Source organism: Bubalus bubalis, chromosome 10, assembly GCF_019923935.1.
Source record: "Bubalus bubalis isolate 160015118507 breed Murrah chromosome 10, NDDB_SH_1, whole genome shotgun sequence".
In the NCBI taxonomy this organism is placed as follows: Eukaryota; Metazoa; Chordata; class Mammalia; order Artiodactyla; family Bovidae; genus Bubalus; species Bubalus bubalis.
The window spans coordinates 9307079-9332809 of record NC_059166.1 but is presented as its reverse complement, the minus strand read 5'-3'; the positions used below and the strand labels follow the sequence as shown (position 1 = coordinate 9332809).

At 43.3% G+C, this 25731-nt stretch overlaps 1 protein-coding gene across 4 annotated transcripts in view; it reads left to right on the top strand.

Moving 5' to 3' along the window:
- The window catches only part of TULP4 (TUB like protein 4), a 223062-nt gene that overhangs the window by 47523 nt on the left and 149808 nt on the right, over window positions 1-25731 (top strand). The window contains exon 1 of one of the 4 annotated variants that reach the window (XM_044924041.1): window positions 3813-3957. The exons of the other annotated variants lie outside the window; for them this stretch is intronic. The gene's annotated coding sequence lies outside the window, so the exon portion shown is untranslated. Of the gene's footprint in view, window positions 1-3812; window positions 3958-25731 lie in introns of those variants that run through there. 4 annotated transcript variants of the gene reach the window in all.

Genomic DNA, 25731 nt, shown 5'->3' with positions numbered 1-25731 from the left:
ACCTGCTTTTCCCCTTCAGTGGCTGCCTCAGTGCCTCTGTAGCTTTGAAAACGGTCGGGACAGCCCCTGCTGGCTGTGGGAACAGAGCCGAACGCCCACTGTCCTCAGGAAGGTGGCCGTAGTCGGGTGACCCTGTATTTGAGGCCCAGGCTGTCGACGGGTTTGCAGGAGACAAGTTGTACATCCTAATAGTGTTTGAAAGGTGTGTTCTTAACGTGCAGTACACATTTCAACTGTTTAAATTGGGAGAGGGAAACACTGTCATTTGCCTTCTAATTAGAAAGTCAAGGATGTGTTTTATTTGTAGTTTCTTCACTGCTTAGCACAGAGGCTGAGGTGTAAGATGCTCAAGCTGTCAACTGAAAAAAAATGCACAGCCTAGAAATTGAGTATTATGTTTTATTCGGCTAATTTTCTGAGGACTGAAAGCCAAGAAGACAGTCTCCCCGATCACTCTGAGAAACTACTCCCAAGGGTAAGGGAGGACCCAGGATGTAGAAGGGTTTGTGCAGCAAAAGCCAAGTAGTGGGAACATCAAAAGATGACTGTTGATTAAAGGAAACCAAACCTCTTAAGTTAAGGAATTTCACATTTTTCTATGTATGGGAAGCTGCAAGAATCTGGGCTCACTGACATTGTTCTTTTGATGTGGAATCATCCCACCTTAGCCATCTGGGGCCAGAACCATCCTGAGTTCCCTCAGGTCTCACTGTCGGGAAGGAGATGGTTGGGGGGCCTCTAGTGGCTGATAGTTTGATGGCCATAACCTTGGTTTGCTGATATGAAGGCAGCATTCTTAGTCTATAGGTGTTTGTTCACTGAACTAATAGCAGGATAGGTGTATGGATAAATGAATTTAGTTGTTTTTATTTTTAAAATATTTTATTTAGCAAGAAACAGCAGCTGTGTTAAATCTGAGAAAAAAATAGTCCACTTTGAATCCTCGGTGCTCCCAAGTCTTTGGGAAGGTGGCTGGGAAGGACATGGATCATTGCATAGGGCCTGGTAGAGCCAACTGCCTCAGCTTGGGAACCTTCTGGGCAGGATGTTCAGAAAGGCAGGAGAGGGACACAAGCTTATCATTAGTATCCATGCATTTTACTGGTGTCTGACTTTGGGGTCCCTGGGTTGAAGTCCTTGCCTTAATTTCCTTATTTATAGAATCAGGCTGAGGAGAGAGGTCTTTTTTTCCCACCATGGTTTTTAATCCTTCCATCAGCCCAAGGGATGAAAGGGACTGGTGGCGGTTCTTCACGAGCGAGGGGCGGGCAGGAGGTGGAGTGTATGTATGCTTTAGGCCCCTTTTCTTAGTCTGGAGCTAGTCTGATTAAAAGTCAAGTTTTCAGGAAGGCTGGAAAGGACCCATTCTCTCTTATTAGTGCATTTCAAACCACAGTACCCTGGCATTCCCAAAACTGCTGTAACCTTTTATTCACGTTTTACTGTTTTATTGTTGTCCAGTCACTAAGTGGTGTCCGACTCTTTGTGACCGCATGGACTGCAGCACGCCAGGCTTCCTTCATTGTATCCCCAAACTTGCTCAGATTCTTGTCCATTGAGTCAGTGATGCTATCAAACCATCTCATCCTCTGCTCCCTTTCTCCTCCTGCCGTCAATCTTTCCCAGCATCGGGGTCTTTTCCAATGAGCGGGCTCTTCGCATCAAGTGGCCAAAGTATTGGAGCTTCAGCTTACTATAGGAAGTAATTGTAAATCTTTTACATTTGTGTGAGATTGTTACAGACATATCTTTTCCATCATCTGATGGCCTTTCTGCAGTGCTTTGATGTTGAAATTTTTTCAGAATACAGTTAGAGGGGAAAAGTTTCTTTCCTAGATAATACAGTTTCCTCATTTCTGACAATAAGATTTACATAAGCCATCCTGAGTCTTCTTCTGCCCTGGGTGCAGGCATACTTAAGGCCAGGTTTTATGTGCTCAGTGTCAACATTTTTGCTGTCTCCTTTTTCTTTTCTGTCTTAAAATTGTTTTATAAGGTGATGATCTTATTTTGTATGCACTTTTTATCAGGTGCTTTAAATTCTTTTTGCAGAGATTCATGCTTTTAATATATTCATTAAAGTAACAATGCATATCATTATTCATTAAGTACTTGCTTTGACTTTATACTTGTTGTACTACAACCTTCTTTTCCTGCTAACTCCAGTCCATTTTTCTTTCTTGTTTAGTCCTGGGCCAGGCATTTCCATGTATTGGTATACAAATACTGTTTTATTTAAGATCTTAAGGTTGCCGTATAAGAACTTGAAGGAAATAGAAATGATCTGTTTCTTCCAAAAGCTAAGCATTTGATGAATGACTGTGAATCCCTTTTGAGCACCTGGGTGATATAAATCATTGCCTGAACCTAAGATTCGTGTTCATTTTCTCCAGCTGTGATTATTGCCCTTGATTGAAATGTGGTTTAAGGGGAGGTTTGGATCATTATCCTTTTTCCTGTTACCCAGTGTCTTCTCTTCTATTTGAGGTAACGCTGCTTTTTGGGAAGAAGGGTTACTCCCCTGATTAGAGAGAATCATATGAAGATGAAAGTTCTGCATTTAATTTTCTCATGTTTTATTTGCATACCTACTCAACAGTACTATGAATTAACTGGTTTTTTTCCCCCGACACTTTTCACTTTCATTCGTGTCACTGTAACAACACCTGTGGGAAGCAGGAATCTGGGTCCTCTAGAGACACAGACACCTTCCTTGATGAATCCCACTTCAGCTTTTTCTCAGTTTTGACTTCTTTCAGCTATTTCCTATATGGAACATTACGTTACATGAAAAGCTAGAGTTGTGTGCCCTTAAGTGCTGAGATGTAGTGGTGTGACACTGAATCCTTATCCAGCTGCTTTGAGCATCATTTTTGCTAATTATGACGCTCTCCCTTGTATTATTATTGTTATAATAAAAAGATAATAAAAAATCTTGAAGCATTATGCCTGGCTACATTCAGTAATAATTGAATTAGAATAATAAACATTTCCAAGCCCTTGGTGATGGTCCGCTTATTCCCCAATCTATATAACCAAATTTCTGTGTAAGACAGTGCCTTGATATAGAATGTGACAAGGTTTGGCTTGTGCTGTGAATCTTACGATTTGACAGTAGCATAACACAACTGATAATTTATTTCCAATAATGGAACATCCACTTCATTCATCTCATTTCCTGTATGTGGGGCTTCCTAACCGTATCTCCTACTTGAATTAACTAGATCTGTGTACTTGTCTTGAATTATTTTTTATGAATAAAGAATGTAAAAAATCTCAATCTTTATTAAGTAGTACATGTTGAAAGGATAATATTTTGGATATACCTGGTTAAATAAAACACCTTTTGTAAACTGATTTTCTGTGACTCATGGCACCCGTTTTTCTTTCTGCATGACCACTGGGACTCTTTTCCGGGGGGGGGCAGGGGGTTGTGCCCTGTCCTTGCAGTGACTTTGTGTCCCTGAGCAGAGAATGGAAATGTTGGGATACTCCACTGGATCCCTGAGTCCTGGGATCCCTGCTGAGCCTAAGGGGTTAGGACAGTGGTTCTCTCCTGGTAGGGGTACTGGGCCACATCCACTAACATGTGGTTGTCACACTGGTGGACTCTGGCATCGAGAGGGTGGGGCGGGGAGCTGCTCCACCCACCACAGTGCCCGGAGAACAGTCAGGCCCTAGTGCCAGTGGTGCTGGGAAGGTCAGGAGTTGAGAAACTCTGGGTGGGAGGCTGCTGATGGGTGAGTTGGGAGCCTCCACATGCCCTGCCTGTGAAGCAGGAGGGCTTGGGCTGGGATCACCATCAGTTCCCTGGAGCAGACCCCTCAGAAGTTCTCTGCCCATGGAGCCTGTTCAGGTGCGGGGTCTGCACCTATGAGCTGAGTGGGACCCAGGAGGATCTGAGCCTGGTAGTGAGGTCTGGGTGATGAGGGCGTGCAAGTTCAGAGCCCTGTCCAGGTGGGATTGGGGATGGTTCTGCAGGGAGGGTGGGAACTGGGGGTGCAGGGCTTTGCCTGGGTATCTAGGGTAGGGCTCTGTGGCCAGGCTTGGTTTAGGGTTGCTGGGTAGGGAGTGGGGCCAAAGTTCAGCATCCACGGCTGAGACTCACCCAGATAAGCTGGGTCCCCAGCAGGGAGAGGGTCAGGTGGGAGCTGAGGTCAGGGTCTTTATGGGGCTGAGGGTTAGAGCTCAGGGCTGAGGGTCTGGGTCCTTGGAGGCTGAGGGTCAGGGGTCAGGGCTAAGGATCATGGTTCCTTCCGTAGCTGAGGGTCAGGGGTCAGGGCTGAGGATCATGGTCTTTCCAGGGCTGAGGGTCAGGGGTCAGGGCTGAGGATCATGGTCCTTCCAGGGCTGAGGGTCTGGGTCCTTGGAGGCTGGGGGTCAGGGGTCCGGGCTAAGGATCATAGTTCCTTCCGGAACTGAGGGTCTGGGTCCTTGGAGGCTGAGGGTCAAGGGTCAAGGCTAAGGATCATGGTCCTTCCAGGGCTGAGGGTCAGGGGTCAGGGCTAAGGGTCTGGGTCCTGCTGGGGCTGAGGGTCAGGGTTCTGGGCTGACGGTCTGGATTCTGATGGAGCTGAAGTTCATGGTCCTGGAGTTGAAGGTCAGAGGTCAGGGCTGGGCCATTCTTGGTGAGGAGTTTCTCTGCCAGCAGGGTGGGGCGGTTCAGTTCTGCTCAGGCCCCAGCAGGCATAGGCACAGGCGCCCATGTCCTTCAGCCAGGAAGACAGGAAAAGACAGGAACCTCTGCGTTCTGCCCTGCCGCCCAAAAATGTGTTGTTCCCTGTCCTGCCCTGTTCTGCTGGACTACAATTCCCGGCATTGCATTGAATTTTTAAAATTGTTATATATCTGGAGAAGGGAAAGGCACCCGACAGGAAATGCGGGTTCAAGCCCTGAGTGGGGAAGCCCCCCTGAAGTAGGAAATGGCAACCCACTCCAATGTTCTTGCCTGGAGAATCCTATGGGCAGAGGAACTACAATCCATAGGGTCGCAAAGAGTCGGACATGACCGAATTGGCTGAGCACGCATATATGATGAAGTAAACGCCTGCATTTTGTCCCCTGCACTCACCACGCCCTGGGGCCTGCTCTCCCCGAGCCGCCCTCACTGCATCTCACATGGGTGTGTGTGTTTCCTTCGCCTGCTCTGGGTGTTTCCTAGTCTGACCACTCACCTGATTGCAGCTCTTGCTCACCTTAGGGATGATTCCCAAACGCACAATGGAAGGTGGTAGAGGGTAGAGTGTGGACCACTCCTGGAAATGGAAGCTACCAGACATTCTGGAAGCTGTCCTACTAGAAACACTTCCTGTAGAAATACTGGAAGAAAATGAGAACAAACACCTGTAGAAACACCTGTAGAAAATGAAACAAATACCCTTTTATAGTCCTTATTATAAGAAAGTGAGAAACCCACAGGTGGGGAAAAGGGTAAAGAAGAGTGAACGTTTCTGAGACAGAGAGGATCTAAAACCATAGTGGGACATGACAGTGAAAGGACTTTGGCTGATTCCGGGGACCTAGATTTCAGGAGATGGTTTCATCTGAACCTTGTTGAAGGGCTAGGCTGGGTGCGTGCGTGGGGCAAGAACATCCATTAGCAAAGGAAGGAGATGTCTTCTTAGCTCTAAAAAAGGAGTTCCTTTTGAATCTTGTCGGATTTGGAATTTGAGTTTATGCTACCTGCGTAGTTTGGAAAACCCCAGGCTGAGAAGCTCATCTCAGTGCATCTGGGTTGAAGTGCCCAAGGGCTTGGCAGAAGTAAACACAAATCCCCTCTAGAAGAATGCCATCCTCACCCCACTGATTAAGAACTCTGAAATATGAACAAACAACAAAAACTCAACATCTAAGGAAATGAGCCACCATGAGGGAGAGTCGCCTTGAAGCCCATTGTGTTGTGCCATTTGTGCCTCTGTTCATGCCTCTCGTTTTATCTCGTTTCATTGTACACTAGGTGCTCTTCTCAGTGCTAAGTTTATAAGAGCCAAATATTTAGTGGGGAAGTGGGTATTGCTGTTGACCCGAGAACTTGGTACGTTTGCCCCAGAGTCCTGCCCACTTCAGATTTCTGAGTCACTTTGAGGAAACTGGTGCTTTTCCCTTCCTAGTTTGAAGTTTGTTATTTTACAAGTGAAAAAACTAAGGCCACTGGTTAAGTGATCTGCCCAATATAATGAACCTTGGTTTCCTTGTCTGTAGAATGGAGATAATACCTACCTCTTGGGTGCTGCCATGATGAAAGGTTAAACCACACTTCATCTGCCACAAATATACTTTTTCTCCTTCTCTGTGCCCAGGATAGTCACAGTATGGACTCAGCTCTGATTTTCAGGCAAGATGCTTTTCTACTACTGGTTCGATTCCCAAGAGGTCTTTGTTCAAGCCCATACAGAATCCAACGCTTCACTGTTAATCGTTCTCAGATTATTTCATGTTTGTGAGTTTTGCTTTCATTAGTTAGACTGTGAACTGTTTAAGGTCAGGGACCAGATCTTGTCTGGATTTTTATATTAATTTTGTATTATCTAGTCTTGGGCTAGTTACTTGGTGGTGGTGGTGGTGTAGTTGCTAAGTCGTGTCCGACTCTTGTGACCCCATGGACTATAGCCCGCCAGGCTCCTCTATCCATGGGATTCTCCAGGCAAGAATACTGGAGTGATTTGCCATTTCCTTCTCCAGGCGATCTTCTGACCCAGGAATCGAACCCAGGTCTCCTGCATTGCAGGCAGATTCTTTACTGACTGAGCTACATGGGAAAATGAATAGTTACTTGGTAGATGTTTTACAATAATTGTTTATTGTTGCTTGATTAAACATGTAGTGCCATTGTTATGAGTAGATGAAAATATTTCTGTCCAAAAATGTCATCATGGTCATAATGTGAGAGTGACTCAGTGGTATAGAATCCGCTTGCCAGTGCAGGAGACGTGGGTTCAATCCCTGGATCAAGAAAATCCCCTGGAGGAGGAAATGACAGCCCACTCCAGTGTTCTTGCCTGGAAAATCCCATGAACAGAGGAGCCCGGTGGGCTGCAATCCATGGGGTCACAGAGTTGTACACGACTAAGTGAACGTGCACACACACACACACACACTCGAGAGTTTTGACAAAGTAAGAAAACACTTTTGCTGGCTATATATTTATGATGTAGACATGTATATTCTGCTCTCTGTTCCTGATGGATAAGATGATTCCTACCTGGCTTCATGCTGCGGTGTCCTTTATAGTCCAGGACTGCTCATTTGTGCATGCCCAGGCATGTGTGTGGGTATTGCTCACCAAGCTGGGACTCTGTCTATGTATTGGAAACTATTGAACGCCAACAGCTGCGTCTGTGTAGCCCTGAGCTCGTTTTAGGATTGGAAATGTGTCCCCCTGTCTGAGCATTGGGCCATCAGTCAGCTCTGGTCCCCTGCCTTCCTGCCCTGCCCTCTGCGCCAGGACAGCACCTTGATGGACTGTCGGGCGTGCTCTCTGTGTCTGCCCTGTCCATCTATTGCTCAAGGGTCGGGCATTCTTGCTCATCATTGGAACCAAGGAGGAAGCACTTGGAAGTTATCCTTCCCATAGAATCCAGCTGAGGCTGGGCCACAGCCAGGATTTCTGTTCTCTTTCAGCTGCTGGCTGCATTCCAGTGACCCATTTGAGCCCTTGCTATATGAAAAACATGAAAATGCCAGGGGATTATTTCTGCAAGTAAAAAAGATGGCATCAGATGCGAAAACAAATTTATTCATCATAATGTAAAATGATAGTTGTTTTCATCTTAGTTTAACAGTGTATAGGTATTCATGAAAAATGAAGAAAAAGAACAAATTGCCTTTATCTATTATAATAGATAAAGTTCAGTTTAGTCTTTTGGAAAGAACTTCAAGTTGTAAGTTTAAAAAAAAAATTACTGCAATTTATGTTAGTATTGAAATAAGTTTTAAAAGTTTTAAGTAATCCCAGAGATGTATAAAAATTCAGATTTACTGTAATCAGGTGTCCCTTTCATGCAGATATAATGACTCTCCGGAGTGTGGGACATCTGATAGAACTAATGCTGCAGTTGTTTTCCAAATTCTTCGCTTGACTCTGACAGTTTCTTCTTTTTTGTATAGGAAACTGCTGACATTTTATATTTCCTTTTAGGCATGACCAAGAGGGTGTTTTCTCCCCTAACCTAGACTTGTTTATTCTTGTGTATGTACTAGCCTGGAGCTGGTTGGAGTGTCCTGCATTGTGGTGCGTCTGTCAAACAACCCTGAGTTATTGGTGTTCTTGTCAGCCTCTGTGTGGCGACATCACCTGAGGGGCCTGGGGGATGTTTTTAGCTACTTGGAACTTTGTATTGTAATGGTGTTTATTAGTATTTGAAGAAAAACTAATTATCTAATTGTACTCATGCATTTACTGTCATCCAAGACTGTAGTGTCTTAGATGACTGTAGCTTAACCTATTAAAAGTCCTAAGTTTCCAGCTCTTTTAATGGAAAAAAAAAATAAGCAATTCCTTTCTTATTTAGAGGATTGTTGTTGTTCAGTCACTAAGTCATGTCCAACTCTTTGTGGCCCCATGAACTGTAGCTCGCCAGGCTCTTCTGTCCTCCACAATCTCTTGGAGTTTGCTCAGATTTATGTCCATTGAGTCAGTGATTCTATCTAACTATCTCATCCTCTGCTGCCCCCTTCTCCTTTTTCCTTCAATCTTTCCTAGCATCAGGGTCTTTTCCAGTGAGTGGGCTCTTCGGATCAGGTGGCCAAAGTGTTGGAGCTTCAGCATGAGTCCTTCCAATGAATATTCAGGGCCGCATATTAATCATAGTCCTTCTAAATTGCTGGTCTGATAATTCCAGCATCCCTGCCATTTCTAAGTCTGGTTATGATGCTTACTCTGTCTGTTCAAACTGTGTTTTCTGCCTCTTAGTATGTCTTGTAAGTTTTTCTTCATAGGTGGATATGACGTACTGGTTAAAAGGAACTGCTTTAAACAGGCCTTTAGTAATGTGGTGGGTAAGGTTTGGGTAGGGGAAGTATTCTGTAGTCCAGTGATTGCATCTCAACTGTGTGTGCGTGTGTTTGTGAATACAGATTTCTTTTTTATTGTGTTGAACAATGTATAATGTGAAACAAACTATCTTAACCATTTCTAATGTGCAGTTCTGTATGTTAATATATTCACACACTTGTGAATATATGGCTGTCTGGAGACAACCAGTCTCCAGAACTTCCCCTTGCAAAATGGAAACTCTGCACCTGTTGAACAGTGACTCTCCTGTTCCTGCCTCCCTGGAGCCCCTGGCAGTGACTGTTCTACTTTCTGCTTCTATGGATATGACTGTTTTGCATGCCTTGTATAAATGGAGTACGCAGTAGTTGTCTTTTGTGATTGTCTTATTTCACTTAGTGAAATGTTTGTGAGGTTCATCCACGTTGTGGTGTATGTAAGAATTTCTCTCCTTTTTAAGGCCAAATAATATGCCTTTGTATGTGTATGCCACGTTTTGTTTATTCATCTGATGATGGACACTTGCTTTGCTCCCACCTCTTGGCAATTGTAAATAATGTTGCTGTGAATCTGGGTGTGCAGGTGTCTCTTCAAGATCCTGCTTTCAGTTCTCTTGTGTCCATCTGGAAGTGGAATTGCCAGATCATATGGTGGTTGTTTGAGCATTCTTTGGCATTGCCTTTCTTTGGGATTGGAATGAAAACTGACCTTTTCCAGTCCTGTGGCCACTGCTGAGTTTTCCAAATTTGCTGGCATAGTGAGTGCAGCACTTTCACAGCATCATCTTTCAGGATTTGAAATAGCTCAACTGGAATTCCATCACCTCCACTAGCTTTGTTCGTAGTGATGCTTTCTAAGGCCCACTTGACTTCACATTCCAGGACGTCTGACTCTAGGTCAGTGATCACACCATCGTGATTATCTGGGTCGTGAAGATCTTTTTTGTACAGTTCTTCTGTGTATTCTTGCCATCTCTTCTTAATATCTTCTGCTTCTGTTAGGTCCATACCATTTCTGTTTACCGAGCCCATCTTTGCATGAAATGTTCCCTTGGTATCTCTAATTTTCTTGAAGACATCTCTAGTCTTTCCCATTCTGTTATTTTCCTCTATTTCTTTGCATTGACCGCTGAGGAAGGCTTTCTTATCTCTTCTTGCTGTTCTTTGGAACCCTGCATTCAGATGCTTATATCTTTCTTTTTCTCCTTTGCTTTTCACTTCTCTTCTTTTCACAGCTATTTGTAAGGCTGTCCAGAGACAGCCATTTTGCTTTTTTGCATTTCTTTTCCATGGGGATGGTCTTGATTCCTGTCTCCTGTACAATGTCATGAACCTCATTCCATCGTTCATCCGGCACTCTATCTATCAGATCTAGGCCCTTAAATCTATTTCTCACTTCCACTGTATAATCATAAGGGATTTGATTTAGGTCATACCTGAACAGTCTAGTGGTTTTCCCTACTTTCTTCAATTTAAGTCTGAATTTGGCAATAAGGAGTTCATGATCTGAGCCACAGTCAGCTCCTGGTCTTGTTTTTGTTGACTGTATAGAGCTTCTCCATCTTTGGCTACAAAGAATATAATCAATCTGATTTCGGTGTTGACCATCTGGTGATGTCCATGTGTAGAGTCTTCTCTTGTGTTGTTGGAAGAGGGTGTTTGTTATGACCAGTGCATTTTCTTGGCAAAACTCTCTTAGTCTTTGCCCCGCTTCATTCCGTATTCCAAGGCCAAATTTGCCTGTTACTCCAGGTGTTTCTTGACTTCCTACTGTTGCATTCCAGTCCCCTATAATGAAAAGGACATCTTTTTGGGGTGTTAGTTCTAAAAGGTCTTGTAGGTCTTCATAGAACCATTCAACTTCAGCTTCTTCAGCGTTACTGGTTGGGGGCATAGACTTGGATTACTGTGATATTGAATGGTTTGCCTTGGAAACAAACAGAGATCATTCTGTCTTTTTTGAGATTGCATCCAAGTACTGCATTTCAGACTCTTTTGTTGACCATGATGGCCACTCCATTTCTTCTAAGGGATTCCTGCCCGCAGTAGTAGATATAATGGTCATCTGAGTTAAATTCACCCATTCCAGTCCATTTCAGTTCGCTGATACCTAGAATGTCCATATTCACTCTTGCCATCTCTTGTTCGACCACTTCCAATTTGCCTTGATTCATGGACCTGACATTCCAGGTTCCTATGCAATATTGCTCTTTACAGCATCGAACCTTGCTTCTATCACCAGTCACATCCACAGCTGGGTATTCTTTTTGCTTTGGCTCCAACCCTTCATTCTTTCTGGAGTTATTTCTCCACTGATCTCCAGTAGCATATTGGGCACCTACTGAGCTGGGGAGTTCCTCTTTCAGTATTCTATCATTTTGCCTTTTCATACTGTTCATGGGGTTCTCAAGGCAAGAATACTGAAGTGGTTTGCCATTCCCTTCTCCAGTGGACCACATTCTGTCAGATCTCTCCACCATGACCCGCCCGTCTTGGGTTGCCCCATGGGCATGGCTTAGTTTCATTGAGTTAGTCAAGGCTGTGGTCCTAGTGTGATTAGATTGACTTGTTTTCTGTGAGTATGGTTTCAGTGTGTCTGCCCTCTGATGCACTCTTGGAACACCTACTGTCTTACTTTGGTTTCTCTTACCTTGGGCGTGGGGTATCTCTTCACGGCTGCTCTAGCAAAGCACCGCTGCCCTTCCTGACGTTCAACGTGGCATAGCTCCTCTAGACCCTCCTGCGCCAGTGTAGCCAGGGCTCCTTGAACGTGGGGTTGGTCCTCCCAGCCGCTGCCCCTGGCCTTGGGCGTGGGGGCGTGGGTAGCTCTTCTCTGCCGTTCCTGCCCCGTCGCAGCCTGGCACTCTGGGCTGCTGCCCCTGACCTCGGACGTGGGGTAACTCCTCTTGGCTGCTGCCCTTCGGGCATGGGGTCCTCCCGGCTTCTGCCCCTCACCTCGGATGTGGGGTAGCTCCTCTCGGCCGCGCTTAGTGCGCCGGTCGCAGCCGCCTGCGCTTAGTGCGCAGCATTCAATATCACAGTAATCCAAGTCTGTGGCCCAACCAGTAATGCTGAAGAAGCTGAAGTTGAACAGTTCTATGAAGACCTACAAGACCTTTTAGAACTAACACCCCAAAAAGATGTCCTTTTCATTATAGGGGACTGGAATGCAACAGTAGGAAGTCAAGAAACACCTGGAGTAACAGGCAAATTTGGCCTTGGAATACGGAATGAAGCAGGGCAAAGACTAAGAGAGTTTTGCCAAGAAAATGCACTGGTCATAACAAACACCCTCTTCCAACAACACAAGAGAAGACTCTACACATGGACATCACCAGATGGTCAACACCGAAATCAGATTGATTATATTCTTTGTAGCCAAAGATGGAGAAGCTCTATACAGTCAATAAAAACAAGACCAGGAGCTGACTGTGGCTCAGATCATGAACTCCTTATTGCCAAATTCAGACTTAAATTGAAGAAAGTAGGGAAAACCACTAGACTGTTCAGGTATGACCTAAATCAAATCCCTTATGATTATACAGTGGAAGTGAGAAATAGATTTAAGGGCCTAGATCTGATAGATAGAGTGCCGGATGAACGATGGAATGAGGTTCATGACATTGTACAGGAGACAGGAATCAAGACCATCCCCATGGAAAAGAAATGCAAAAAGCAAAATGGCTGTCTGGGGAGGCCTTACAAATAGCTGTGAAAAGAAGAGAAGTGAAAAGCAAAGGAGAAAAGGAAAGATATAAGCATCTGAATGCAGGGTTCCAAAGAATAGCAAGAAGAGATAAGAAAGCCTTCCTCAACGATCAGAGCAAGAAATAGAGGAAAACAACAGAATGGGAAAGACTAGAGATGTCTTCAAGAAAATTAGAGATACCAAGGGAACATTTCATGCAAAGATGGGCTCAGTAAAGGACAGAAATGGTATGGACCTAACAGAAGCAGAAGATATTAAGAAGAGATGGCAAGAATACACAGAAGAACTGTACAAAAAAGATCTTCACGACCCAGATAATCACGATGGTGTGATCACTGACCTAGAGTCAGACGTCCTGGAATGTGAAGTCAAGTGGGCCTTAGAAAGCATCACTACGAACAAAGCTAGTGGAGGTGATGGAATTCCAGTTGAGCTATTTCAAATCCTGAAAGATAATGCTGTGAAAGTGCTGCACTCACTATGCCAGCAAATTTGGAAAACTCAGCAGTGGCCACAGGACTGGAAAAGGTCAGTTTTCATTCCAATCCCAAAGAAAGGCAATGCCAAAGAATGCTCAAACTAGCACACAATTGCCCTCATCTCACACGCTAGTAAAGTAATGCTCAAAATTCTCCAAGCCAGGCTTCAGCAATACATGAACCGTGAACTTCCTGATGCTCAAGCTGGTTTTAGAAAAGGCAGAGGAACCAGAGATCAAATTGCCAACATCCGCTGTATCATGGAAAAAGCAAGAGAGTTCCAGAAAAACATCTATTTCTGCTTTATTGACTATACCAAAGCCTTTGACTGTGTGGATCACAATAAACTGTGGAAAATTCTGAAAGAGATGGGAATACCAGACCACCTGACCTGCCTCTTGAGAAATCTGTGTGCATGTCAGAAAGCAACAGTTAGAACTGGACATGGAACAACAGACTGGTTCCAAATAGGAAAAGGAGTCCGTCAAGGCTGTATATTGTCACCCTGTTTATTTAACTTATATGCAAAGTACATCATGAGAAACGCTGGACTGGAAGAAGCACAAGCTGGAATCAAGATTGCCGGGAGAAATATCAATAACCTCAGATATGCAGATGACACCACCCTTATGGCAGAAAGTGAAGAGGAACTCAAAAGCCTCTTGATGAAAGAGGAGAGTGAAAAAGTTGACTTAAAGCTCAACATTCAGAAAACTAAGATCATGGCATCCGGTCCCATCACTTCATGGGAAATAGATGGGGAAACAGTGGAAACAGTGTCCGACTTTATTTTTCTGGGCTCCAAAATCACTGCTGATGGTGACTGCAGCCATGAAATTAAAAGACGCTTACTCCTTGGAAGGAGAGTTATGACCAACCTAGATAGCATATTCAAAAGCAGAGACATTACTTTGCAACAAAGTTTCGTCTAGTCAAGGCTATAGTTTTTCCTGTGGTCATGTATTGATGTGAGAGTTGGACTGTGAAGAAGGCTGAGCGCCGAAGAATTGATGCTTTTGAACTGTGATGTTGGAGAAGACTCTTGAGAGTCCCTTGGACTGCAAGGAGATCCAACCAGTCCATTCTGAAGGAGGTCAGCGCTGGGATTCTTTGGAAGGAATGATGCTAAAGTTGAAACTCCAGTACTTTGGTCACCTCATGCAAAGAGTTGACTCATTGGAAAAGACTGTGATGGTGGGAGGGGTTGGGGGCAGGAGGAGAAGGGGACAACAGAGGATGAGATGGCTGGATGGCATCACTGACTCGATGGACATGAGTCTGAGTGAACTCCGGGAGTTGATGATGGACAGGGAGGCCTGGTGTACTGCAGTTCATTGGGTCGCAAAGAGTCGAACACGACTGAGCAACTGGACTGAAGTGAACTGATGGTGGTTGTGTTTGGTTTTTTTTTGAAAACTTCATATTCCATAGCAGCTATGCCATTGTGCAGTCCTTTCGGCAATACGTAAGCATTCCGATTTCTCCACATCCCTGTCAGTGTTTTTTTATACTAGTCGTCCTGTTGAGTGGGAGGTGATGTCTCACTGTGGTTTTGGGTGTGAACAGTTCCCACACTTGCACTCTTTCAGGTTTCTCCGGAGCACTGTATTCTCTTGGCCTTCGCCATGGTCTTAGCACACGCTGTCCCATTTGCTTATAATCCTCCCTTTGCCTCCACCATCTCTTCCATTGTGGACTTGAGATCTCCTCTTCCTTCAGGTTGCTGCTGTCAGAACATCACACACCTCCCCTTTGTGGCTTCTGTCTTCGCCATGAGCATTTGATTAATATCTAATCTGCATCACTGGGCTTGTTGGCCCCTTGGTGGTAGGAGCACATCTCTATTTGCTCACCATTGTGTTTTTAGCACCCAACTTATTGCCTGATACGTTAACAGTAGCAACATTAATAGGAGAAGGCAGTGACACCCACTCCAGTACTGTTGCCTGGAAAATCCCATGGACGGAGGAACCTGGAAGGCTGCAGTCTATAGGGTCGCTGATGGTCAGACACGACTGAGCGACTTCACTTTCATTTTTCACTTTAATGCATTGGAGAAGGAAATGGCAACCCACTCCCATGTTCTTGCCTGGAGAATCCCAGGGACGGGGGAGCCTGGTAGGCTGCCATCTATGGGTTTGCACAGAGTCGGGCACGACTGAAGTGACTTAGCAGCAGCAGCAGCAACATTAATAATCATCACTGTGTAGCATTTACTCCATGCCAGACACTGGTTTTCAAAATGAAGATACAATTTACATACAGTAAATTCACCTGTTTTAGTGTACAGCTCTGTGCATTTTGAGAAGCATACGCAGTTGTATAACCACCGTCATATCAACACATGGAGCAGTTCTGTCACTTCCAAGTTTCCCTGTTCCCCTTCCCCCGCCCTTTTCCTGCATTTCTTTATTTTTTCTTCCAACATAATTGACATAACGTTGTATAAGTTTAAGGTGTATAGGGATGATGTGATACGCTTATATATCGCAGAATGTGTGACTTAACACTTCCATCACCTCTCATAATTGGCATTTCTGTTTCGTGGTGACAGGATTTAAGACTGACTCTCTTAGCACCTGTCAGGTCTGTAATGGAGTGTCGTTACCGTAAAGCCCGTGCTGTCCGTGACATCCCCAGGGCTTGGTCTGTCTGTGTGGGTCTTTACCTCTGGACCGTCCTCACGTGTTTTTCTCAGTTTCCCTGCTCTCTGCTTAGGTGGAGCAGGTTGGCCAGGGTGGTCTGGAATTGGGTCTGTCTCTGCTCCCAGGTCACTTCTGCTCGTAGAAAATCCTGATTGGTTAGGCCCTGGTTAAATAGTTTTCTGGAGAGGAGGCCTTGTTAAGAAGAGCAGAGTGCTCTGCTGTGTTTCCAGATGATTCCTTTTCCTCTTCCTCTGCCAGAAGCCAGGACGTTTTTCTTCAAGATTACTGTGAGGACCTGCTGAGCTCCTGGAGGTAAAAGTTACCGAAGTGGGTCCCCCTGAGACTTTTATCTCTCAGACTTGCGCACTCTGAGCCTCTTACACTTCATCCTTTACAGTTCAGGTTTCCTTGGGGCAGGTTTGACCTCCACTGTGGGCCCTGTGGAATGTTGGTCCTTCAGGTTCAGGCTCTCCACTTTGAGGCTGGGCCAGAGTTCAAGTACCTGAGAGTGGGACCAGCGGCTTGGTTTGCCCAGGACTGAGGGGTTTGCTGCGATGTGGGATCTTCAGTGCTGAAAGTGACACAGTTCCAGGGAAACTGGGACATTTAGGCACCTAATTCTGATCCCACTGTTTATAACAGCATTAGTCCAGACAATTCTGGACAAATAGGTATCTTATGTCTGCATTTGCTGGATAACTCCAGCTTTCTCCTGTATTTGTGTGTGTGTGTGTGTCTGTCTGCGCCCACGCGTCCATGCGTGCCTTCCTCAGCGATTTCTCATGGTTTCCTGTAAGTCCAGCACAAATTTTGTTTGTTGTAATTTACTCAAGATCCAGTTATATAGCAGTGGGCAGGCCCTACAGAGCTGTAACCTGTAATTTCACTTTTTACTTCTGTTGTTGAGAGCATGTTACCATATCACTCCCTAGTCATCTACAATATAGTTGCTGGTGGGTGCATATTTTCTGCATTATGTCTTTACCAACATTTATTGAACTAATTCCATTTTGGACATATAAGTTATCTCAGATTTTTCTCTTATAAAAATGCTGTGGTGGAAACCCTTATAGCTATATCTTTGTAGAAGATTATTTTCATTTGATAAATTTCCAGAAGTAGAATTGCTGAATCAAATTGTTTGTCACATTTTAAGTCTTTTGAATTATATCACCAAATTGTCTCTCATTTCTCTGCACCCACATGACACTAGGAGTGATAGTTTCTTGGTCCTTGTGACTTTGGTAAGTGAGATGCTCTCCCTTTCTGCTGAAGGCATTTGACTTTTGATACCAGCGAGCCCTGTAAATGGTGCCTCAGTATTTTAACATCTAAGTTTCAGATGTGGGTTCATCCTCAGAAGTATCTAACTCCCGCTCTCTTTTCAGCTTGTAATCAGTCTGTCTTGCAGTCTCCATGCCCTCCTTTCTCTGTACAGATGGTTCATGTTCTCAGAACTGGCAGTAGAAATCAGGCACAGAAAGTAAATAGGAGTAACCTTCCCCGAAAATGTCTGTCTTCCCTGTTCTCTGAACACAGCCTCGGACCCTCGCCCTCTCCCCAAATTCTTTCACTTGCCCGGGCTGCAGTGCCTCAGGCTCGCAAAAGGCTCAGATTTGAATGTTTGGTGTTAATGACTGGGTTTATGAAGAGCATTCAGTCAGCATTTATTGCTTCCTTTTTTCTTAGAAGACTGGGGCACTGCACTGTGCCTAACACTTTATTGAACACTTCACTAAATGCGCTACTGGTGGATACTGCAGGGGAGAGAGAAATGGGAATCAGATGTTTGCGGTTTAGTAGATGTGATGGATTACACACAAAAACAGCTGTACCACGAGCAGGGAAGACTCTTGCCCTGTGAGTCTGGGCAGTGCTTCTGCGTACTACGAGCATCGAAAGGAGCTAGTGCTGTTTGGACTAAGACAGCTTTTCTGTGGAAGATGTCTCTGAAGTGAACAATCAACAGGAAAATGGTTTGACACTCACGCATTTGTAGTAAGATTGCATCTTGTAAATAAGCCTGGGCACAAGTGTGCATTCAAATCTTTAGTTATCATCTCACTAGCATGTTTTGAGAATTAAGAGCTAGAGAATAACAGCAAAATATATTAAATCATTATTAAACTCCATTATCTCTACAGTGGTGCTCTAGGTTTTTCACATGGCAGCCAAGAGACAAGTGACTGCCGAGGTATCCCTATCTTCCCCTGCCTCTCCTCCTGCTCCATAGACTGTTTGACATTGATTTTTTTAAACAAATGAAGTATAGTTGTTTTATAATATTGTATTAGCTTCAGGTGTACAGTGTAGTGATTCAATATCTTTATAGATTATATTCCATATAAAGTTATAATAATATAATGGCTGTATTTCCCTGTGCTGTACCTTGTGTTATCCTTATTGCTTGTCTGTTTTATAGACAGGAATTTGTACCACTTAATTCCCTACCCCTGTTTTGCTCCTCCTCCTTCCCTCTCCCCACTGGTAAATGGTCTGTTATTTCTACTGTGAATATGCTTCTATTTTGTTATATACATTGATTTATTTTTTAGATTCCACATATAGATTGTGGAATCTATAGATTCCACATATAATAGATTCCACATTATAGATGGGGAAACAGTGGAAACAGTGGCTGACTTAATTTTTGAGGGCTCCAAAATCACTACAGATGGTAATTGTAGCCATGAAATTAAAAGATGCTTACTCCTTGGAAGGAAAGTTATGACCAACCTAGACAGCATATTCAAAAGCAGAGACATTTACTTTGTCAACAAAGGTCCGTCTAGTCAAGGCTGTGGTTTTTCCAGTAGTCATGTATGGATGTGAGAGCTGGACTATAAAGAAAGCTGAGCGCCGAAGAATCGATGCTTTTGAACTGTGGTGCTGGAGAAGATTCCTGAGAGTCCCTTGGACTGCAAGGAGATCCAACCAGTCCATCCTAAAGGAAGTCAGTCCTGGGTGTTCATTGGAAGGACTGATGTTGAAGCTGAAACTCCAATATTTTGGCCACCTAATGTGAAGAGCTGACTCATTTGAAAAGACCCTGATGTTGGGAAAAGATTGAGGGCAGGAGGAAAAAAATTGAGGGCAGGAGGAGAAGGGGACGACAGAGGATGAGATGGTTGGATGGTATCACCGACTCAATGGACATGAGTTTGGGTGAACTCTGGGAGTTGGTGATGGACTGGGAGGCCTGGCGTGCTGCGGTTCATGGGGTCACATCTGAGTGACTGAACTGAACTGATAGGTGATAATGTATACCGTGTTGGTTTTTCTCTTTCTCACTTACTTCACTAAATGTATTATTCTTTAGGTCCATCTGAGAGTTTACCTTAAAAAAGGCAGTGTTGGAAGGCAAATTTGAACTAGCCTCAAGGCAGCTGTTGAAACTAGTAACCAGTTAGAACTGCCTTGGGCTCCTTTGATACTTGTGGGTTGTGGAAAATTCCCCAGGGAAAAGAGTGACTGTAATTAGATGCTGGTCATTGTAGTTAAAAAAAAATGTGGCGTTCGGGCTCCGTTGCTGTCTGTGGAAAGGTGACAGCCTGGGAGCCCTGGGGTGGAGGAAGCCACCCACCCTCCACCCTGCCTGGAGCCGGTCTGAGTCAGCAGGCGGCTGAGGCAGGAGAGCCGCCATCCAGGGAGTAGAAATTTGTTGTTGTTGTTCAGTCCTGTTTGACTCTTTGTGACCCCAGCAGGACAGGCTTACCTGTCCTTCACTATCTCTCGGAGCTTGCTCGAACTTATATCCATTGAGTCGATAATGCCATCCAACCATCTCATCCTCTGTGGCCCTCTTCTCCTGCCTTTTATCTTTCCCAGCATCAGGGTCTTTTCCCAATGAGTCAGTTCTTCGCCTCAGGTGGACAAAGTATTGGAGCTTCAGGTTCAGCATCAGTCCTTCCAATGAATATTCAGGACTGATTTCCTTTAGGATTGACTGGTTTGATCTTGCTGTCCAAGGGACTCTCAAGAGTCTTCTCCGACACCACAGTTCAAAAGCATCAGTTCTTCAGCACTCAGCTTTCTTTATAGTCCAACTCTCACATCCATACATGACTATTGAAAAAACCATAACTTTGTCTATACAGACCTCTGTGGGCAAAGGAATGTCTCTGCTTTTTAATATGCTGTATAGGTTTGTCATAGCTTTTCTTCCAGGGAGCAAGCGTCTTTTAATTTTATGACTGCAGTCATTGTCCACGGTGATTTTGGAGCCCAAGAAAATAAAATCTGTCACTGTTTCCATTTTTTCCTCATCTATTTACTGTGAAGTGATGGGGCCAGATGCCATGATCTTTGTTTTTTGAATGTTGAGTTTTAAGCCAGCTTTTTTACTCTCCTCTTTCACCTTTATCAAGAGGTTCTTTTCTAGAAATTGGGGTGTGTTTAATTTATATCACCAGTCAGGAAAACTCATTTTTCTTTCCTCCTCTTCTCTCAAACCTGCAAACAGGTTTATAATCACAAGCTTCAACTTAAGCTTGTTTGGAATATTTCATTCAAAAGTTTCTGCTTTGTTAATTTTTTCTTTGTATTTGGCATTCGTCTAGCAACATCTGTATGTTTTTTCCCCAAATCTACTTTTTGCTTCTCATTTCAATCTTCTGCTTAATTCCTGTCTTAAAATTTTATACTTTAAGAAGAAATAGAGCTTTATTCTGGAGAAGGAAATGGCAACCCACTCCAGTGTTCTTGCCTGGAGAATCCCATGGACAGAGAAGCCTGGTAGGCTGCAGTCCATGGGGTCGCACAGAGTCGGACACGACTGAAGCGACTTAGCAGTAGCAGCAGCAGAGCTTTATTCTGAAAATTTCTTATCTCCATTTGTTACTGTTAGTATGTATTTTCTTTGTTTATTCTAAGACACTTAGCTTGAGAACTAGAATAGCATTTTTTGATTCTTTATTGGGTTTTTCTAAATTGAGAGAATACTCATTATAACTAAAAAAAACTCCTTAATAATTGATTTGAATAGTCTAAAATCCCCATCCTACTGAGCCTTTCTGGTGCTCAGGGACTCCTGCCCATTCTCAGCTGGTGCTCCGTGAGATCCTTAGCTCTGAAGATGTATTCATGACGCATCTGTGGAGAGAAAGTACTCCATGCCCACCTGCTCCTCCACCATCTTGTCATCCCCTTTATCTAAAAGCTTCAGAGGACTGATGCCTAATACAGTTCACAGGTGTTAAATCTGTTTATTGTGAGATATACCATCCATGTAGAAAAATATGTCAGACACAGAGGTCGTAAAGAACAATGACAGAGGGAACACCCCAAAACTGCCACCCAGATCCAGACCTGCAAGACCACATGTGTGCCCTTCCCTAATCGCAGTTTCCAGCCCCCTCTCCTTTTCTGGTAATTAGTCTACTGCTTTATATTTGCCTTGCTTTAAAAATTTTACTTGTACTTACACAGTCTTAAGTGATAAATTAGTTTGGCTGTTTTGAACTTTATGTAAATGAATTCATGTTGTAAGTATTCTTTCATAAGGTCCTTCTGCTCAGCATTGTGCCTGTGAAATTCCCTCCTCTTCTGTGTAGTGTTTATTTACATTGCTGTATAGAATTCTGTTGTTAGAGTATAGCACACACGATCCATTTAGGTTTGTTTCAGTGTCTGGCTAATGTAAATGCCACTGCTGCTATAAATGGCTGTTTATTTATTCCCTGGAGAGTTTGAAGGCTCTGTCTGGTGCACATATTCAGGAGAGGAATTGCTGCTTGCAGAGCATTCACATCTTCAGTAGTACTAGCTAACACCAGCAGTTTTCCAGAGTGGTGACAGCCTTATAGCTTTTAATGAATCCATTTCTATCAAAATTGTCTAAATGAAAGACATCTCCCCCAGTTTATTTTATCTCTGATGTTTAACATTAATTCTGATAATTAAAAAAAAATGAAAATACATTTTTATCCCCCCCAATAGTAAATTTTATCTGTGTTGGTGGAAAGTAGGAATCAGATAAAACCAGAATAACCCGTAGTGAGATAATTCTAGTTGGAAAATAGAATCTCTGACTGGAGGCAGGTGGGGCAGCGTGTGTAGCATGGGACCTCCTGGGTAGTAGATGTTCAGTTAAGGTTTGTTGGTCAGTTAATCCAGAAGTGCCTATAATTGGTAAAGGATTTTTTTTTAATGATGTACAGTTGTATCCCTAAGTTGTACTTTCCCAAATTCTGGAACTCCTAATTTACCATTAGAACTGGATGGTGTGGAGAGTTAGAGTGTGAAGCATCTTACCAGTTTACTGTCTCCTAGAAGATGGTTGTCATATTGTTACTTCAGTCAGGCACATGTATTATTTGCTCTTAGATTGTAATCTCCTAAAGGCAGGAATAGATTTTTCGGTGATTTAATATAGGAATAGTTTGAAAATAAGCTGCAATTAACAAAAGCACGTTTGAGCTAGAATTCAGACGTTAGCATTGTTTATTTCTAATGAAAGATTCCGGCGGTGGCTCATGGGCCTGTATTATAGTTTTAGGGTAGAAAAATCAACTATGCAATCTATTATTGAAAAACTTTGTATGAATAGTTGTTTTTCTCACCTGATTTTAAAAATCGAGGTGAGATATATTAATACGTAACAAATCTATCATTTTAATCATTTTTACCCGTACAGTTCAACAACAATGACCTTAATAGAAGTACATGCACATTTTTATGCAGCCATTACCACTGGCCAGGTCCAGAATTTTTTCTTCATCCCAAACTGAAAGTCTGTACCCATTAAATAAGAACTCCCCAATCTCCCCTCTCCCAGCTCCTTGCAGCCACCATTCTACTCTGTCTTTATGAAATTGACTGCTCTAGATTCTTCATATAAGTGGAATCATACTTACATATATATTTGTCCTTATGTATCTGGCTTATTTCACTTAGCATAACGTCTTCAAGTTTCATCCATGTAGCATGTGTCAGAATTTCTTTTTAAGGCTGAATAATACTGTATGTGTTTCCACATCTTTACCCACTCATCTGTCTGAGGACACTTGGGTTCCCTCCACCTTCAAGCTTTTGTGAATAGTGCTGCTTTGAACATGGATGTGCATGTGCAAATATTTGTTTCGAGTCACTGCTTTCAGTTGAATAGTTGCTTTTTAACCTTTTTATACCAAACCCTTTTACTAGTGCTGATTTGAAAATCAGCTTCCCCTAGAAACTGATCAGTTATATTCTTATTTTCTCATGAGAAAATAAGACAGAAAGAAGGAGAGCGTCCCACATCGCCTGTTTCTATTAATGGTAGCACTAAGATTGGCACCAGCCTGGGCCTTGCAGGTCATGGGGTTGCAAGGAGTCAGACACAACTTAGCAACTGAAAAGCTGAGCTTCCCTGTGGCTCAGTGGTAAAGAATCCACCTGCCAGTGCAGGGGACGGGGGTTTGATCCCACATTCTGTGGAGCAACTAAGCCCATGTGCTGCAGCTACTGAGCCTGTGCTCTGGAGCCCAGGAGCTGCAGCTCCTGAAGCCTCCAGCCGGAGAGCCCATGCCCTGTAATAAGAGAAGCCGCTACAGCAGGAAGCCGGCTCTCTGCCACTGGAGAGTAGTCCCTGCTTGCTGCAACTACGGAAAAGCCTGAGCAGCAATGAAGCCAAAAATAAAGGACTACATGGAGTTAAGAACAGCAAAGAATTAAAAAATAAAAGATAGGCACCTGCCTTTCAGTAATTAGGAGACTATGTGTTCTTTTGTTGTTAGATTTTGATATCCAGTATCCATGAGAAATAATAAAGTTGCATGCCATTTTTCTTTAAAATAGCTGCCTTATTTGTCTAGCATATATGGAACTTTTAATTTTAAAAGTTTGGTTAAAAACCATAGCAACATACACAAAATGAAACACTTTTGTCTGTGCTTTTACTATGGAAATTTATCCTACATACTGATACTTTATTTCAGTAGTTATTTAAGGCTTGCATTCTGGAGAGTTGGGATGTCGGTGATATTTAACCTTTTTGGTTTTAGGGCCCCTTTGTATCTCAAAAATTACTGAAGTCCAAAAAGAGCTTTGAGTATGTGGGTATTGGTGCTCAGTCTCTTGTGTCCGACTCTGCAACCCCATGGACCGTAGCCTGCCAGGCTCCTCTGTCCGTGGGATTCTCCAGGCAAGAATACTGGAGTGGATTGCCATTTCCTCCTCCAATGTGGGTGTGAGCTGCTGATTTACCATATTAGAAACTAAAACTGAGAAACAAAAAAATTTACTAGCTCATCTAAAAACAAACCTAAAAATTATAAATAATCTATTTTCTATGGAAAAATAGCTGTATTTTCTAACTGAAAGCTTTACTGAGAAGAGTATCATTATTTCACATTTTGGTACAATATCTTCAGTGTCTCAGTTCAGTTCAGTCACTCAGTTGTGTCCGACTCTTTGCAACCCCATGAATTGCAGCACTCCAGGCCTCCCTGTCCATCACCAACACCCAGAGTTCACTCAGACTCACGTCCATCGAGTCAGTGATGCCATCCAGCCAACTCATCCTCTGTCGTCCCCTTCTTCTCCTACCCCCAGTCCCTCCCAGCATCAGGGTCTTTTCCAATGAGTCAACTCTTCTCATGAGGTGGCCAAAGTATTGGAATTTCAGCTTTAGCATCCGTCCTTCCAAAGAACACCCAGGACTGATCTCCTTTAGAATGGACTGATTGGATCTCCTTGCAGTCCAAGGGACTCTCAAGAGTCTTCTCCAACACCACAGTTCAAAAGCATCAATTCTTCGGTGCTCAGCTTTCTTCACAGTCCAACTCTCACATCCATACTTGACTACTGGAAAAACCATGGCCTTGACTAGATGGACCTTTGTTGGCAAAGTAATGTCTCTGTTTTGAATATGCTATCTAGGTTGGTCATAACTTTCCTTCCAAGAAGTAAGCTTCTTTTAATTTCATGGCTGCAGTCACCATCTGCAGTGATTTTGGAGCCCCCCAAAATAAAGTCTGACACTGTTTCCACTGTTTCCCCATCTATTTGCCATGAAGTGATGGGACCGGATGCCATGATCTTAGTTTTCTGAATGTTGAGCTTTAAGCCAACTTTTTCACTCTCCTCTTTCATCAAGAGGCTTTTGAATTCCTCTTCACTTTCTGCCATAAGGGTGGTGTCATCTGCATATCTGAGGTTATTGATATTTCTCCCGGCAATCTTGATTCCAGCTTGTGCTTCTTCCAGCCCAGCGTTTCTCATGATGTACTTTGCATATAAGTTAAATAAGCAGGATGACAATATACAGCCTTGACGGACTCCTTTTCCTATTTGGAACCAGTCTGTTGTTCCATGTCCAGTTCTAACTGTTGCTTCCTGACATGCATATAGGTTTCTCAAGAGGCAGGTCAGGTGGTCTGGTATTCCCATCTCTTGAAGAATTTTCCACAGTTTATTGTGATCCACACAGTCAAAGGCTTTGGTATAGTCAATAAAGCAGAAATGGTCTAAACATACTGAAAAGATAGTTATATTCCCATATCTGCTTCTGTATTCAATCTGTTACAATATGCTGTTTTGTTGTAATGTCTAAAGAAAATTTGACCTCACACAGATATGTGGTTGGAAAAGGGAAGAGTATTTTAATAGTCTTTTCAGCTAATCATGGATATTTTTGTTACTCCACCAGAACTCAACAAGTGGTAGTTTCTTAAAAGGTTAGTAGCAATGTGGAATTTTAAATGTATTAGTGACTTTTTCATACTTATTTATACTAAAATCCATTTGTCTTTTTTGCACTTTGAATGATTCTGTAAAGCATAATTGTTATCAACATGCATTGGTCATTTGAAAAATGTTGCTTTAAGCTATGTGAATATTCCAAATACTGACACACTATGAAATATGAAGTCTGCTATCAAAAATTCACCTTTATCAATACCACCTTCTTTTGCTTGCAGAGTATCTT